The 15082-nt window shown below is 39.5% G+C and overlaps 1 protein-coding gene across 2 annotated transcripts in view; it reads right to left on the reverse strand.

Moving 5' to 3' along the window:
- Positions 1-10955, reverse strand: part of DISP1 (dispatched RND transporter family member 1) — a 213251-nt gene extending 202296 nt beyond the window's left edge. Inside the window, exon 1 of one of the 2 annotated variants that reach the window (XM_082612077.1) lies at positions 10594-10955. The gene's annotated coding sequence lies outside the window, so the exon portion shown is untranslated. The remainder of the gene's footprint in view (positions 1-10593) is intronic. The other variant, XM_082612075.1, reaches the window with a different exon arrangement.
- Between the last annotated feature and the right edge of the window lie 4127 nt (positions 10956-15082).

Consider the following 15082-nt stretch of genomic DNA (forward strand, 5'->3'; position numbering starts at 1 on the left):
GTAAGACTGTACTTAACTTTTCTCTGAATTTTGCCAAGAGTTATTCACCATTTCGGAAAATCATCTCAATGACAGCAATATAATTCAGTGTATATAAGTACAATTTATCTGAATAAGCCTGCATTTGTAATGATTTCCATCACAGTAATTCTAGACACAGGTACGAAAAGTTAACCACTTGGTATGTGTAGAGCATATACATATTAAAAAGTATATTTAATGGCTTTATTTTTATTTCTCCTTTATATTACAGTTAGAACATTATATTTATTTCTTTGCAGTCAGGTTTGCAAGTAGTTACAGTATATCTATGAGTTCATTTCAGGATAGTAAAGGAGGGACTATAAAACATTTGTTATAAAAATAGAGTGTTGGCTCTGACAGGTTAAGAACCACTGATCTAAACTAATGAAGCCTTTTTGACCAAATTGCGTTAACACAGACACAAATCTTGCCCAAAATGTGGAAACAAATCTAATGTGCTTCAAGGGTTCAAACACAACTTTAACTGGCTATCTGAAGCCATTTTTACAGAAAAACACTAGATCTCTCAATATAGGTGAGGCTTCTGAATCTCCTTTTCCCTTCTGTATAAAATATACAAGAAATGACTGTGAAAGCCAAGTGCTTAGGACCTCTAAGTCCTCCAGCACACTGGAGCTGTCGCTGTGATTACTTCTACCCAATTGTGAAGAGAACTGGCAGTGATTAATAGAGTCAATGAAAGAACCCAGTCATCACTGAGGCAACTGCCCTTGAGCAACAGACACAAAGCTCCTACTCTGAGAGAGTCCATTTTCCAAGAGGGCAGAAATGTTCAATATCTGCACTGTCTATATAAGAGACTACTAGTTTAAAATTTAAAGGTTTGACATTGACTAAAAGTGGAAGTAATCTCCACATAAGTCTATCTATTTTATGTATATATATGTTATATATATATATATATACATACACAGATATATTAATGGACTAAAGCCATTGGCAAACCTAGCTTCCAAGAATACTAATTATTGTTTCCCTCTATAAGTCTTTTTTTAAAACCTTTTTATAGTTCATGGCAGTTTTTAAGTCTTTAGAGTGTCGATAAGAGTCCATATATAGTTCAAAGACTAAACTCCAAAGCAAAACCATAAACATAAGCAAGGTCAGGTCCCAGAAACTTTCTTTAAATCAAGTTTTCAACTATTCTAGGTTAAGTGGTGACATTTAGTTTTAACAGCTAAGAGAGACAGGTATATTGGAACATAATTCTAATGATTTACTTTTTCTATTCTTCAGAGACGTGCATGTAAAAGTGAGTTGTAGGGAGCAAAAATAAATAAATAAATAAAATAAAGGCTCTGAAATGGCCTATAAGTAACTCTTGGGTCTCCCAGGGAATAAGGCAACCAGGTCCAGAGAACTAGCACTTGTCACACTTCTCTGCAGAAAACTTTGTATAAAATTATCCACAAATGATCTGCTTCTAAACCCTACAAGGCGCATTAGCGATTTAGCTATAATCAGCCCAAAGCCAGCCCCAACTCAACACAAGCTTTAAGGGATAAGTATTATAAATGAAGAAGACACAGCTGAAAAGGATGGCTAAGAAGCAAACAAGAATATTAAGACCAAAATACATCTCTACGGGCTAAAATGCTGGACTGCTGAAACACAGGCAGGAAAAATTTAATAGAGAGTAGGTGTAAGGTCATATATTTCAATTTAAAAATCAGCCATACAAGTACAGGGACCAGACTAACAGAGAGTTCCTGCAAAAATCTCGGGAGCTTTGGCTTACCAAATGCTTACTATAAGAGCAAGATATGTCTGCTTAAATATTAATGCAATTTTGGACTTCAATAATATTGAATATACAGTAATAGAAAGAGTATGGTGTCCACCTTACAGGAAGTAATAGTCCCACTATTTGCTGCCTTGATCAGACATCTAAAATAGTGCAGACAATTATAGAAGCCGTATTTTCACAATACTGACAACCTAGAGCATCCAGAATAAGACAATCAGGATAGTGAGAGATCTAGGTATTGGCATTATTTAACCTGAAGAAGAGATAATAAGAGACAGTTTTTTAAATATGGGACAAAATTTTAAATAGAAAAGAAAAAATAGATCTGTGTTTCTCTGGCTGATATAACTAAAACCAATGGATAAAAAAAATGCAACCGGTAATTTGGATCTGTTACAAGTAAAAGAATAACCTTATAACTTGAGCCACCCAACAACAAACCAAGGTTGTATAAAAAGGAAGTGAACACCTTGTTTCTCTATGTATTCAGGCAAGGGCCTAAGGTCCTCTGGGATAAGAAGTGTTATGAGGGTAGAAGATTGGATTAAGGGACTGCTACAGGTTCACTCTAATTCTGCAATGATATCATTTTAAGGGCGGAAGAAAAAGTACAAGTTGAGTCAACAAACACTTTAGTTCCCTAACAGCAAGTTATGCTGGTAAAAGGGGAGAAGAATTGAGAGGGCCAAAGTGATTCTAAGGTACATTTAAAAGTACATGGTACATAAGGAACTCAAAGTGAGATGCAGTGGAAAAGAGCACTGGATTTAGGGTTAGAAGACTGAGGTTGCTTCCCAGTTCCAACCCAGTCTAGCTCTGCAGGACATAGGGCAAGTCACTGAACCCTTCTGTAGTTCAGGTTTTTCCACCTCAGAAATAGGGATACCACCTGTCCTGCCCTAAGGATCAGATGACTGTATAAGAAACGCACTGACTAAATAATTTATACATAAATTATCACTGTTATTATTCTACATTGATCAGAGTCTTCTAAGCTCTGTTCACCACACTTTAAAAAGGATATGAAACAAAATACTAGCAAACACAATCCAACATCATACACCATGATCAAGCGGGATTAATCCCAGGGATGCAAGGATTCTTCAATATATGCAAATCAATCAATATGATACACCATATTAACAAATTGAAGAATAAAAACCATATGATCATCTCAATAGATGCAGAAAAAACTTTTGACAAAATTCAATACCCATTTATGATAAAAACTCTCCAGAAAGCGGGCAGAGAGGGAACCTACCTCAACATAATAAAGGCCATATACAACAAACCCACAGCAAGCATCATTCTCAATGGTGAAAAACAGAAAGCATTGCCTCTAAGATCAGGAACAAGACAAGGATGTCCACTCTCGCCACTATTATTCTACAGAGTTTTGAAAGTCCTAGCCATGGCAATCAGAGAAGAAAAAGAAATAAAAGGAATACAAATTGGAAAAGAAGAATAAAAAGTGTCACTGTTTGCAGATGACATGATACTATACATAGATAATCCTAAAGATGCCACCAGAAAACTACTAGAGCTAATCAATGAATTTGGTAAAGTTGCAGGATACAAAATTAATGCACAGAAATCTCTGGCATTCCTATACACTAACAACGAAAGATCAGAAAGAAAAATTAAAGAAACAATCCCTGGGCCTCCCTGGTGGCGCAGTGGTTGAGAGTCCGCCTGCCGATGCAGGGGATACGGGTTCGTGCCCCGGTCTGGGAGGATCCCATATGCCGCGGAGCGGCTGGGCCCGTGAGCCATGGCCGCTGGGCCTGCGCATCCGGAGCCTGTGCTCTGCAACGGGAGAGGCCACAACAGTGAGAGGCCCGCATACCGCAAAAAGGAAAAAAAAAAAAATTTTTTTTAAAAAAAGAAACAATCCCATTCACCATTGCAACAAAAAGAATAAAATACCTAGGAATAAACCTACCTAAGGAGGTAAAAGACCTGGACTCAGAAAACTATAAGACACTGATGAAAGAAATCAAAGATGAAACAAACGGATGGAGAGATATACCATGTTCTTGGATTGGAAGACTCAATCTTGTGAAAATGACTATACTACCCAAAGCAATCTACAGATTCAATGCAATCCCTATCAAATTACCAACGGCATTTTTTACAGAACTAGAACAAAAAAAATCTTAAAATTTGTATGGAGACACAAAAGACCCCAAATAGCCAAAGCAATCTTGAGGGAAAAAAATGGAGCTTGAGGAATCAGACTCCCTGACTTCAGACTATACTACAAAGCTACAGTAATCAAGACAACATGGTACTGTCACAAAAACAGAAATATAGACCAATGGAACAGGATAGAAAGCCCAGAGATAAACCTACGCACCTATGGTCAACTAATCTATGACAAAGGAGGCAAGGATATATAATGGAGAAAAGACAGCCTCTTCAATAAGTGGTGCTGGGAAAACTGGACAGCTACATGTAAAAGAATGAAATTAGAACACTCCCTAACACCATACACAAAAATAAACTCAAAATGGAATAAAGACCTAAATGTAAGACTGGACACTATAAAACTCTTAGAGGAAAACATAGGAAGAACACTCTTTGACATAAATCACAGCAAGATCTTTTTGGACCCACCTTCTAGAGTAATGGAAAGAAAAAGAAAAATAAACTAATGTGACCTCATGAAACTTAAAAGAAAGTTTAACAACTTTCTATAAACTATAAACAAGATGAGAAGACAACTCTCAGAATGGGAGAAAATATTTGCAAACGAATCAACGGACAAAAGATTAATCTCCAAAATATATAAACAGCTCATGCAGCTCAATATAAAAAAAAAAAACCCAATCAAAAAATGGGCAGAAGACCTAAATAGACATTTCTCCAAAGACATACAGATGGCCAAGAGGCAAATGAAAAGCTGCTCAACCTCACTAATTATTACAGAAATGCAAATCAAAACTACAATGAGGTATCACCTCACACCAGTCAGAATGGGCATCATCAGAAAATCTACTAACAACAAATGCTGGAGAGGGTGTGGAGAAAAGGGAACCCTCTTGCACTGTTGGTGGGAATGTAAATTGATACAGCCACTATGGAGAACAGTATGGAGGTTCCTTAAAAAACTAAAAATAGAATTACCATATGACCCAACAATCCCAATACTGGGCATATACCCCGAGAAGACCATAATTCAAAAAGACACATGCACCCCAATGTTCATTGCGGCACTACTGACAACAGCCAGGTCGTGGAAGCAACTTAAATGTCCACAGACAGATGAATGGATAAAGATGATGTGGTACATATATACATTGGAATATTACTCTACCACAAAAAGGAACTAAACTGAGCCATTTGCAGAGATGTGGATGGACCTAGAGACTGTCATACAGAAGGAAGTAAGTCAGAAGAGAAAAACAAATGTCATATATTAACGAATATATGTGCAATCTAGAAAAATGGTACAGATGAACCAGTCTGCAAGGCAGAAATAGAGACATAGCTGTAGAGAACAAATGTATGGACACCGAGGGGGGAAAGTGGTGGTGGGGGGGATGAATTGGGAGATTGGGATTGACATATACACACTAATTTGTATAAAACAGATGACTAATAAGAACCTGCTGTATAAAAAAATAATAATAAAATAAAATTCAAAAAAAAAGGATATGAAAAATCTAGAATCCTAATAGATCAACCAAGATAAAGCCTTGTAACTTGACTAAAGAGATAGAAAGCATGTTTTGGGTAGAAACCCTCATGGAAAAAAGTCTTACCCAAGGAAAGGTAAAAGGTATTTATTATAGAATAGGTTGTGTGTTCTTAAAAAGGATGTTGTTCAGTTGTTTTCTACAGGAAGAAGAAACAAGATTCAGAATGAGAAGAGGTGGATTTAAATGAATGCAAGGGAGATTTCAGCTAGGTCTAGGGAATAACATTTTACATGCTTGTTTTCATCAAATGAAAATGTATAAGCCACAAAGCAACAAAAAGACAAAGGAATCCTACCTGTCAAGATGATAAGACCCTGGAAGAGGCTATGGACGTTTAGAATTCAAAACCTACCTGTCCTGGATTGGTCAACATTTACTAGCCTTAAGGGAGTCAAATCAGATTGTCTCCCAAGGTCCTTTCTAGCACTAGAACTCAGAGGATTAGAACCAATAAATAACTGTTTATTAGGAAAAGAAATAAAGTTAGCGGTTGAACTTGGGAGTATATTTTATATGAGCTTTCTACTTTAATCAAAAGTGCTTTATTAGTCATGTACCACAATGTTCATTGCAGCTCTATTTATAATAGCCAGGACATGGAAGCAACCTACCTAAGTGTCCATCGACAGATGAATGGATAAAGAAGATGTGGCACATATATACAATGGAATATTACTCAGCCATAAAAAGAAACAAAATTGAGTTATTTGTAGTGAGGTGGATGGACCTAGAGTCTGTCATACAGAGTGAAGTAAGTCAGAAAGAGAAAAACAAATATCATATGCTAACACATATATATGGAATCTAAAAAAAAAAAAAAAGGTTCTGAAGAACCTAGGGGCAGGACAGGAATAAAGACACAGATGTAGAGAATGGACTTCAGGACACAGGGAGGGGGAAGGGTAAGCTGGGACAAAGTGAGAGAGTGGCATGGACATATATACACTACCAAATATAAAACAGATAGCTAGTGGGAAGCAGCTGCATAGCACAGGGAGATCAGCTCGGTGCTTTGTGACCACCTAGAGGGGTGGGATAGGGAGGGTGGGAGGGAGACGCAAGAGGGAGGAGATATGGGGATATATGTATATGTATAGATGATTCACTTTGTTATAAAGTAGAAACTAACACACCATTGTAAAGCAATTATACTCCAATAAAGATGTTAAAAAAAAAGTGCTCTTATTCTTAAGTGATAAAGCAAATGAGATAAAATGTTAAAAATAGGTGAATCTGAATAAAGGGTATACAGGTGGTTCCCTGTACTATTTTGATTTTTGCAACTTTATTCAATTACTGTGAAATAGTCATCATTTAGGTTTAAAATATTAGGAGTTGAATGATACTTCTTATCTTACTAGTTCTTCTGGGGAAGTCTAGAACTTGATTATGTATCACTTCCTAGGGCCTGCCCTCCCTCCTCTGCTGTAATTAAGACACGTTCACTCATATACAGTGGTTGGTTTTCTCACATCTACAATGTTCTCATCAATCTCCATGGCTTCATCCTCTCAATTTTGAAAATAAACTGCAGTATTTGTTTTTTTATTCACATTTCAACCCTTCCCTCAAACCTCTCCAAGACTCCTAATAACCGTATAAACTTTGACTTCCCAGCCTCTGCCAGGTCATTCTCAAGGAGGTGGGAGAGGTGGGAGGGATTTCTTTCCCAGCCAGCTGCAGACAAAGAGGGAGCACATTGTCTGTAGGGTATTTTAAAACAATAATAAAAGCAACTAAAAGTCTTTCTGCCTTTTATCATCACCAGGCACTGGCAATTAGAAACAACCTTGGTGTTGAGACACTCCTTCCAACCATTTCAGACAGCTCCAAGCATCACCCCTTAATATGCCACCAGTAATGGTCAGCCTTCCCAACCTCTGCCAAATTCTTTTATCCAGTAGTTTTTCTTTTCCTCAGGATCTCAAATTAAAAACAAAACAAAAACTAATAATAACAACAACAAAGACTAAAGGCAATCAGTGTATTTTCTACAGTATTTGTAATTGTGAGGTATAATCATTATCACTTTAATAGAAAAGCTCATATATAATTTAATGTGATGCCTCACTCAAAACAAAACTAAGTAGAGTCCATTTATATAATCCAGATCAATTATGATTTAGTATTAAAACTATTTATCAAACAACAATAATGTAAACAAATGGTTCACAGTCATAACTTAATGCCTGGAGGCTGGAAAATTTGCCAAGATTTATGAGATCAGACTCAGCAGAATAGACAAGGCTCTACTAACATAACTGCAGTCCTTTATGGCTGCTCTGATCGCCCTGCGTCACACTTTGAGGGCCAGGTCATCCTAGACACTATGAGAAAAAAGGTCTAACTTGGCGAAAGGAAAAGGACAAAAAGAGATACTAAAAGAAGGGATCGACTATGTCTCGGCCAATCTTGTTGAGGGCCATCTTGCATCAAAGGCAATGCAGCAGCTGGATGGTAAATCAGCAGATCGACAACACTCTGTTTGGTATCTCCCTGTTCAGCTGTATTCCTCAGCTGTAACAAATCCTCCCAATTCTATCAAAAGGCAGGGAATGCCTTTCTCACTAGGGTATGCAGATAACTGAAAATGGACTAGGTAACAATAAAACATAATCAGAGAGTACAGAACCAAAAAACTCAATATAGCAAGTTACTTCACATATTACAAACAGGTTATTAAAGAAAACAAAATGTGCTAGTATGTGTATATGAAGACACTTTTGACTACAGCTGTTTTAATCGTTCTTCCAATACACAGATACACATTTCACTGCAGCAGAAATAAAAAGAAATAGTAAATCCATAAGAATAACTAGTAATTTGCTGCACCCTGATAAAAAAAATGCCACTATTGGTTAAACTGTTAAATACATCTAAATCCTACAGAATAACACAGAGTAATCCTATAGAATAAACAGAATTTATCTAGAGAAGGCTAAGAAATGTACTCAACAATTAGAACAAATAACAAAAATTCCAAAGATTATCCAGAACACAAGGCAATCAAATTTCAAACATACTACTCAGATATACAATTAGAAACTTGCCACAGAAGGAAGGGCTCTTGTGTTTCAACAATGATCACATCCTCTCCTATGAACTAACATCTAATGGCCTAAAGGCTTTCTCCCAAAACCAAGGGAAAAGGGGGAAGAACACATTTTTAAATCAAGATTATATAGAAAAATCAGATCAACCTTTCAGAAAAACAGTATTGTCTACTTTAAAGAAATAAGATTAAGACATATAGAAATCTACATAGCAGTTAATTCAATAACTTTAAAAGTCAGTGTCACCTTTTCACTTTCTAATTTGAAAAACTATTCAATTTGCTCACTTCCATGTTACAGCATTGTTTATGTTTAGGCGATGCTTTCCACTTTTAAGTATCAGCTGTGCCCCTAAACATAAGGAAATTATCTATCTTACTCAAGCATAAATTTTCAAGGCCATCAAGAGTTTATAAGCTATAGTTAATAATACTATGTTGTATATTTTAAATTTGTTAAGACAGTAGATCTTAAGTGTTCTCACCACAAAAAGAAAAAGAGAGAAATTAGTAACTGTGTGAAGTGATGGTTTGTTAATTAGCTTGATTGTGGTAATCATTTCACAATTATGTGTATATCAAATCATCACGCTGTATGCCTTAAATATATGCAATTTTGATTTGTCAATTATGTCTCATTAAAGCTAGGGGACAAAAGAGTTTACAAGCTAGCAAGACACCAAGCCATCAATAAACATAAACTGTTCTAGTTTACTTGAATTAGAGCAAGACAGACCACCAAATCAGATCTAAAACATACCTGTACCAATACAGTAGTTTTAAAAATAAAAAACGTTAACACTTGAAATATGAAACACTTGAAACAAGCAAAAGATTCAACCATCAGATATCACCGTCCACCAATGACAATGTTAGGGCTCTCCCTAGGTACCTCACCCCATTTGTGACAAAAATACAAATTTGCCATCTATCTAAAGCTAAAACAGTCTTTGTAATTATGCAGAAGTGAGATACTATATGACGTAGATTAGGAAGTACATATTAATTGCAAGTCAATAAAACATGAATAAAATGTAGACAATAACTAAAATTAATAATAACCTCTGGTAATGATAAAAGCAAGCCCACACAGTACACGGTGGCCAATAAGGAAAACTAAATATGCTAATGTATATATAACAACAGAACTTGGGTTATCAATATTTTTTAACAATCTAACAATGGCAAATATATATGTTTTCTTTGTAGCAGAAATAAAAAGTAACAGTAAATCCACAGGAATTGCTAGTAATTGGCTGCACCCTAATCTAAAATTACCTTTACTGGTTAAACTCAAAAACTAAATACAATAGGATAACTTTTAGTAAAAATATATTAGAAAGTTAGGCAGAAAAACAATGAATAGTAACTGCAAACGTGACGGCACTGGCTTTCCACGTAATTATCACTGTAATTCCAAAAGCATTTACAAGTTCATTCCATGACAAAGGAAATAACCTAAACTCCGCAAGGTAGAGAAGATTCCAAAAGGAAAACTTTGGTTGGCTTGTTGGTATGAAGACAACATTAAAGCACTATCTGTTTGCAAAGAAATGCAGCATAAGTTGGACCTGGGTGAAGAAGAGTTCAAGTTTTCCCTGGGAATGTAAATTCTTCCCCGAAATCCACACAGGTTAAAAAAAAAAAAAAAGGCATATCAAAAAGCCAGCATTAATTGCAAAGGAGGCAATACGAGTTCAGCATCCAGTAGGTGGCTGGTCATCTTTCTGATCCGTTAGGTCAAGACGTCCTTCTCATCTACGACCCTCAGAGAAGGACTGCCTCCCTCCTCTCCAACCTCCCCTGGAAGCCAACCTTCGCCAACTCGTGCCACCCTCACAGACAATCTGCCAAGTGCCGGGACACTCCCCCAAGTGGGACTGCTCTCCTCCGAGATGCCTCCTGCCCAGTGTCACCCACCACCCTCCTCCCCTTCTCAGGGCCTCTTCGGCCTCAGGGTCCCCGGTGCCTCCCTCCTCAGCCCCTCACGGCTGCCCTCAGGGCTGCCCCCGTCCCCCGACCCCCAATCCTGGTCCCCTCCCTCAAACCTGGGGTCCCGGTTCTCCCTCTGCCCGCGCGAGGTGTCCCGACTCTCCCGTCCCTACCCGGTCTCCCCCGTCCCGCGGCGCGGGGGCGGCGGCGGGGCGGAGAGGCATCCACTGAGGAGACAAGTGCCTGGGACTCTCCGGCTCCGATCAGGACCCGGAGCCTGGCTTCCGCCTCACGCCGGAAGGCATTCGCGAGCGGGACCGGAAGTCCCGCCCCGCGAGCTCTCTGCCTGCAGCGGCAGCGGGGTCTCACTAGCTCGCAGAAGGGCTCGCGAAGTAGAGAGGGGGTCTCCGGCCTTCGGCCGGGAGCAGAAGGGCTTACCCTGAAGGGCCGAGGCGCCAAAAACCTTTCTCCCTGCTGCTTCTCTTTCCAGCGGATCAGCCAACCGACCTGCAGTCGGTTGATCAAGGGTCTCCTCTGTTCACGCACCGGGAGGAGCAAGATGACTCAGACACTGACCCCTGCCCTCACAATCTAGTTGAAAGTTGATAAAAATATAAACAGAGGTTAATCACACCGCAAGGCAGTATTGCTTCATTCCTTAATCCAAATTTTTATCACCTGCTATATATCACTCATTAAACAAGTAGGCTGTAAACAGACGAAAGCCCCTATCTTATGGAGCGAGGGAGGCACTAACGGCAATGAACCAGGCAGAGAATAAATCAAACAGCGACCTGTTCCTCGGGAAGCTTAGGGTAGTAAAGGGACAGATATATGGGCAAACAAGTGCAATGAAACCATCGAGCATCAGAGGAACTACGGCCGTGCTGAAGGCAGTCGTGTGGTGTAGGGAGCTGGGCAGACCCAAGACTCTAAAGACTCAACGGCTCCTCCGTTGAGACCGAAATGAATGATGAGTAAGAGTTAAAGGTCAGACAAGGTGGGGAAGGGCATGCAGAGGAGAAGGATGCCAGAGAGAGCTTGGCTGAATCAGGGAGCTGGAGGAGGGTACAGTTAATTTAGAAAGGTCTGCGATCAGAGAGGCAGGAGGAAGCATAAGGAAAGGAGGCAAGCCCAGAACAGGAAGACTGTTGTGTATTATGCTAAGAGATTTGGACTTTAGACTCCATGCAACAGGGAATCGGTGCGTATCTCTAGGGGAACAGACAAAATACTGAGTTATGGGGTTGACTAGGATGATTGACCTAGTCATCAAAGAAAAATAAGAACTTGAAAAATCATGGAGAGAACATTTTACCAGTGAGGGTGCTTTCTCAAACTGTCATACCCAGATGTTAAAAACAATGGATGATTACAACTCTATAAACGCAGGACCACCAGGGCCCAGACCCCGGGGATTGCCCATTGGGCAAATCACCCCAACCAACTGAGTTGCCAGCTGAAGCCTTAGGGAACCATGGAATCAATGGGCCAAGGAGGAAGAAAGTTCATTACCAGCTACAGTAATGAGAGCCATTGCCTCTATTTCCTTGCTTGCTACTACTGTTTAATAAATACCCTCTTGCACACTGAGCCCATTTTTCCTTTTTAAAAAGAAATGGGGGTCTTCCCTGGTGGCGCAGTGATTGAGAGTCCGCCTGCCGGTGCAGGGGACGCGGGTTCGTGCCCCGGTCCACGAAGATCCCACATGCCGCGGAGCGGCTGGGCCCGTGAGCCATGGCCACTGAGCCTGTGCGTCCGGAGCCTGTGCTCCGCAACGGGAGAGGTCACAACAGTGAGAGGCCCGCGTACCGCAGAAAAAAAAAAAGAAAAGAAAAGAAATGGCATATTAGTTTTTTCCAATTCTTTTCCTTTTGCCAGCAACAAACTATATTGCAATATATGGAGATAGGATTATGGTAAAATAAAAGGAAGAATGGACATCATGTAGAAAGTCTGTACTTAGAGGGCACAGTATCACCTCTGGGTGGAGTAGAAAGACACAGCTTTGAGTGTTCTCCCTCTGGGAAGGTTAGCAGTCCATTTGTGGTGGTACATGAAATAACCGAATCATATGGTAGAGAGGTGTGTCTTTGAAAGAAAGGGAAGAAGAGAGTATGTATGTGTGGTGTGATGTATGTGGGGTTTGTGTGGGTGAGGGTGTGTGTGTGTGTGTGTGTGTGTGTGCTGGGCCGCCAAGAAATAAAATATAATAGACACTCCATGAGATGTTTCCCTGTAGCTCACCACAATTCCTCTTTTTGTAGGAATGACCACAATACATAGGCCAATCCCTTAAAGGGCCATATATTCATGCACAAGTGATCATGTTCTAGGGTTTGCCCAGGATTGAGGGGCATCCAAGGACACTGAACTTTTGGTGCTTAAACTGGAATAGTCCTGGGAAAACTGGTCACACTGTCATGTCCCCTGTAAACAGATTAATCCAGATACGAACACATCCTAAACTAGGGCATTTAGACTCTTCCCTCAGGGAATTTTAAACACTGCATAGGGAAACACAGAGAGAAGATGGCCATTAGAGCTGAGTCACATAAATGGCAGTGCCCTAAAGAAAAGATCTATTAACACCCATTATGAAGGACCCAGGACCTGCCCTGTTTTCTTTGATTACAGGAGATATCCCTGCGTACTTCCAAAACTTTTTTTTTTTTGCCTGACTAGCCAAAGATTTCTGCTACTTGCAACCAAAGTAATCTTGCTTAAGATAATCTGCTCCCAGAGCCCCTGAGCCAAGTGATCCATACTCATTGCCACAGCAAACTGAAGTGGATGTAGACACAACCCAAATAGGCTTAGTGGGTCTATCATGCATGGATTTTAGAGTTGACATGCAGCGCTCCAATTGGTCTCACTTTCATGTTGAAATAGAAATGTCACGTAAGCCTAGCATTGGGTTAGGCATGAGCAAGGTGTCCCATGCAGGTAGAGAAAAAACAGCTAGGGGAACTAGAGGGAAGAGGAGAGAGAAAGGATAAGGAAGAGAGAAAGAAGCAGAAAGAGAAGACAGAATTATCTCAGAGAGGGTCACCTTAGTTCCCATCTTTCCAGTTTTTTATTCCAATCCCTCATGTGGTCCAGCTAAACTTTCTGTCCTTAAATTCTATGTCCTTCCAGTAAATTTCCCATTTGACTTGGGTTAGTGTTACTAGGTTTCTATTCCTAGCAATGAAGCACCAAGACATCAATTCACAAGACACAAGGTTGCCTGCTCATTCTCTTTTCTGCATCACTCTCTTCTCACCAGAACTTTGGAGTTAGCTTCTCTCCCCAGGCCAATGGCAGGAGGAAGATTTTCACACCTCCACTGCTACCTGGTCCCTACAGGAAAACTGTCAGAATTACCATGGGGTGGATGGGTGAGGCAAATCATATCATCAGTATACAAATATGGTGGGAGATTTTAGAAACCAGTATTTCAAATTCTTCATCCTACAGAGGCAGGAGCTAAAATCCAGCTAGACATAGTGGTTTCTCTAAGGTCTAATAGTTCAATGGTCCCAGAGACAGGACTAGTTCAAAATCTTCTCTCTCCCAGTACAGTTACCTGATTATGTGGTGTGGAAAGAGGCCGATACCCCCAAGAGACTATTGTAAAATCCTTAAAATTCTACTACTACCCAGCATCCTCCCCACCTCCCTCCTGGCCTTTGGAGTTTACCCATATCTATATAATGATATCAGCCTGACTGCAGAACCATGACAACTATTCAGGAGACACTTGTGAGTGACAGTGTGTAACAGACATGTTCCTGTGAACCAGGAGAGAACATTTTTAAGGAAAAATTTCCTACTTTTTTTTTCAGTACTCACTGACTGGTTCAGAGAGATAGATGGGTTAATTCACAGAGCTAATAAGGTTAGATGTTTAAAAAGTTTAGTTACACGTTCTACATTTGCTTTATTTCATACATGAGTGTTTTTCTTATCTTTATTTATTCTTTTGACCACCAACATAAACAACAACATCAGTAGCCATTACGTCTAAAACTACATCCTCTTCCCTTTACACTAATGCAGTAGTTTAGTCATTTGTGGAAAGTAAACTAGTCTATAATTGGAGGTAATCACAACAGCATGTTCCCTGGGGTATAAATAGTCTGGTGTAAAATTATATTAGTAAAAGATTATGAATCGGTGAGAATTAAGGTCATCCAGGGCTCTCCAGTTAATAATTCCCAACTCTACTGCAGGGTACCAAAAGCAAGGTATTTTCTATGAAGATCCCAATCTTCTGTGATCCAAAAACATCGCTTAGGCTAAAGTGAAAGATGACTCTTATTACATTGAGGGTGGTGGTTTCTTCCTAAAGAGGGAGCTGCCCCCGGCACGTTTCAATTCAATAGAAATATTTAAAATCATGACTTTTGATATTTTGGTCTAAATTTTTTATTGTGGTAAAATATATAAAACATAAAATGTCCTATTTTAGCCACTTTTAAGTGCACACTTCTGCGTCATTAAGTGCGTTCAAAATGTTGAATAACCATCATCCCCATTCATCTCCAGAACTTTTGCCTCTTCCCAAAAGGAAACCCTGTATCCATTAAACTATAACTCCCCATTCCTTCTTAAGTCTAATTT

This window comes from Mesoplodon mirus, assembly GCF_964341445.2.
Source record: "Mesoplodon mirus genome assembly, chromosome: 3".
Lineage (NCBI taxonomy): Eukaryota > Metazoa > Chordata > Mammalia > Artiodactyla > Ziphiidae > Mesoplodon > Mesoplodon mirus.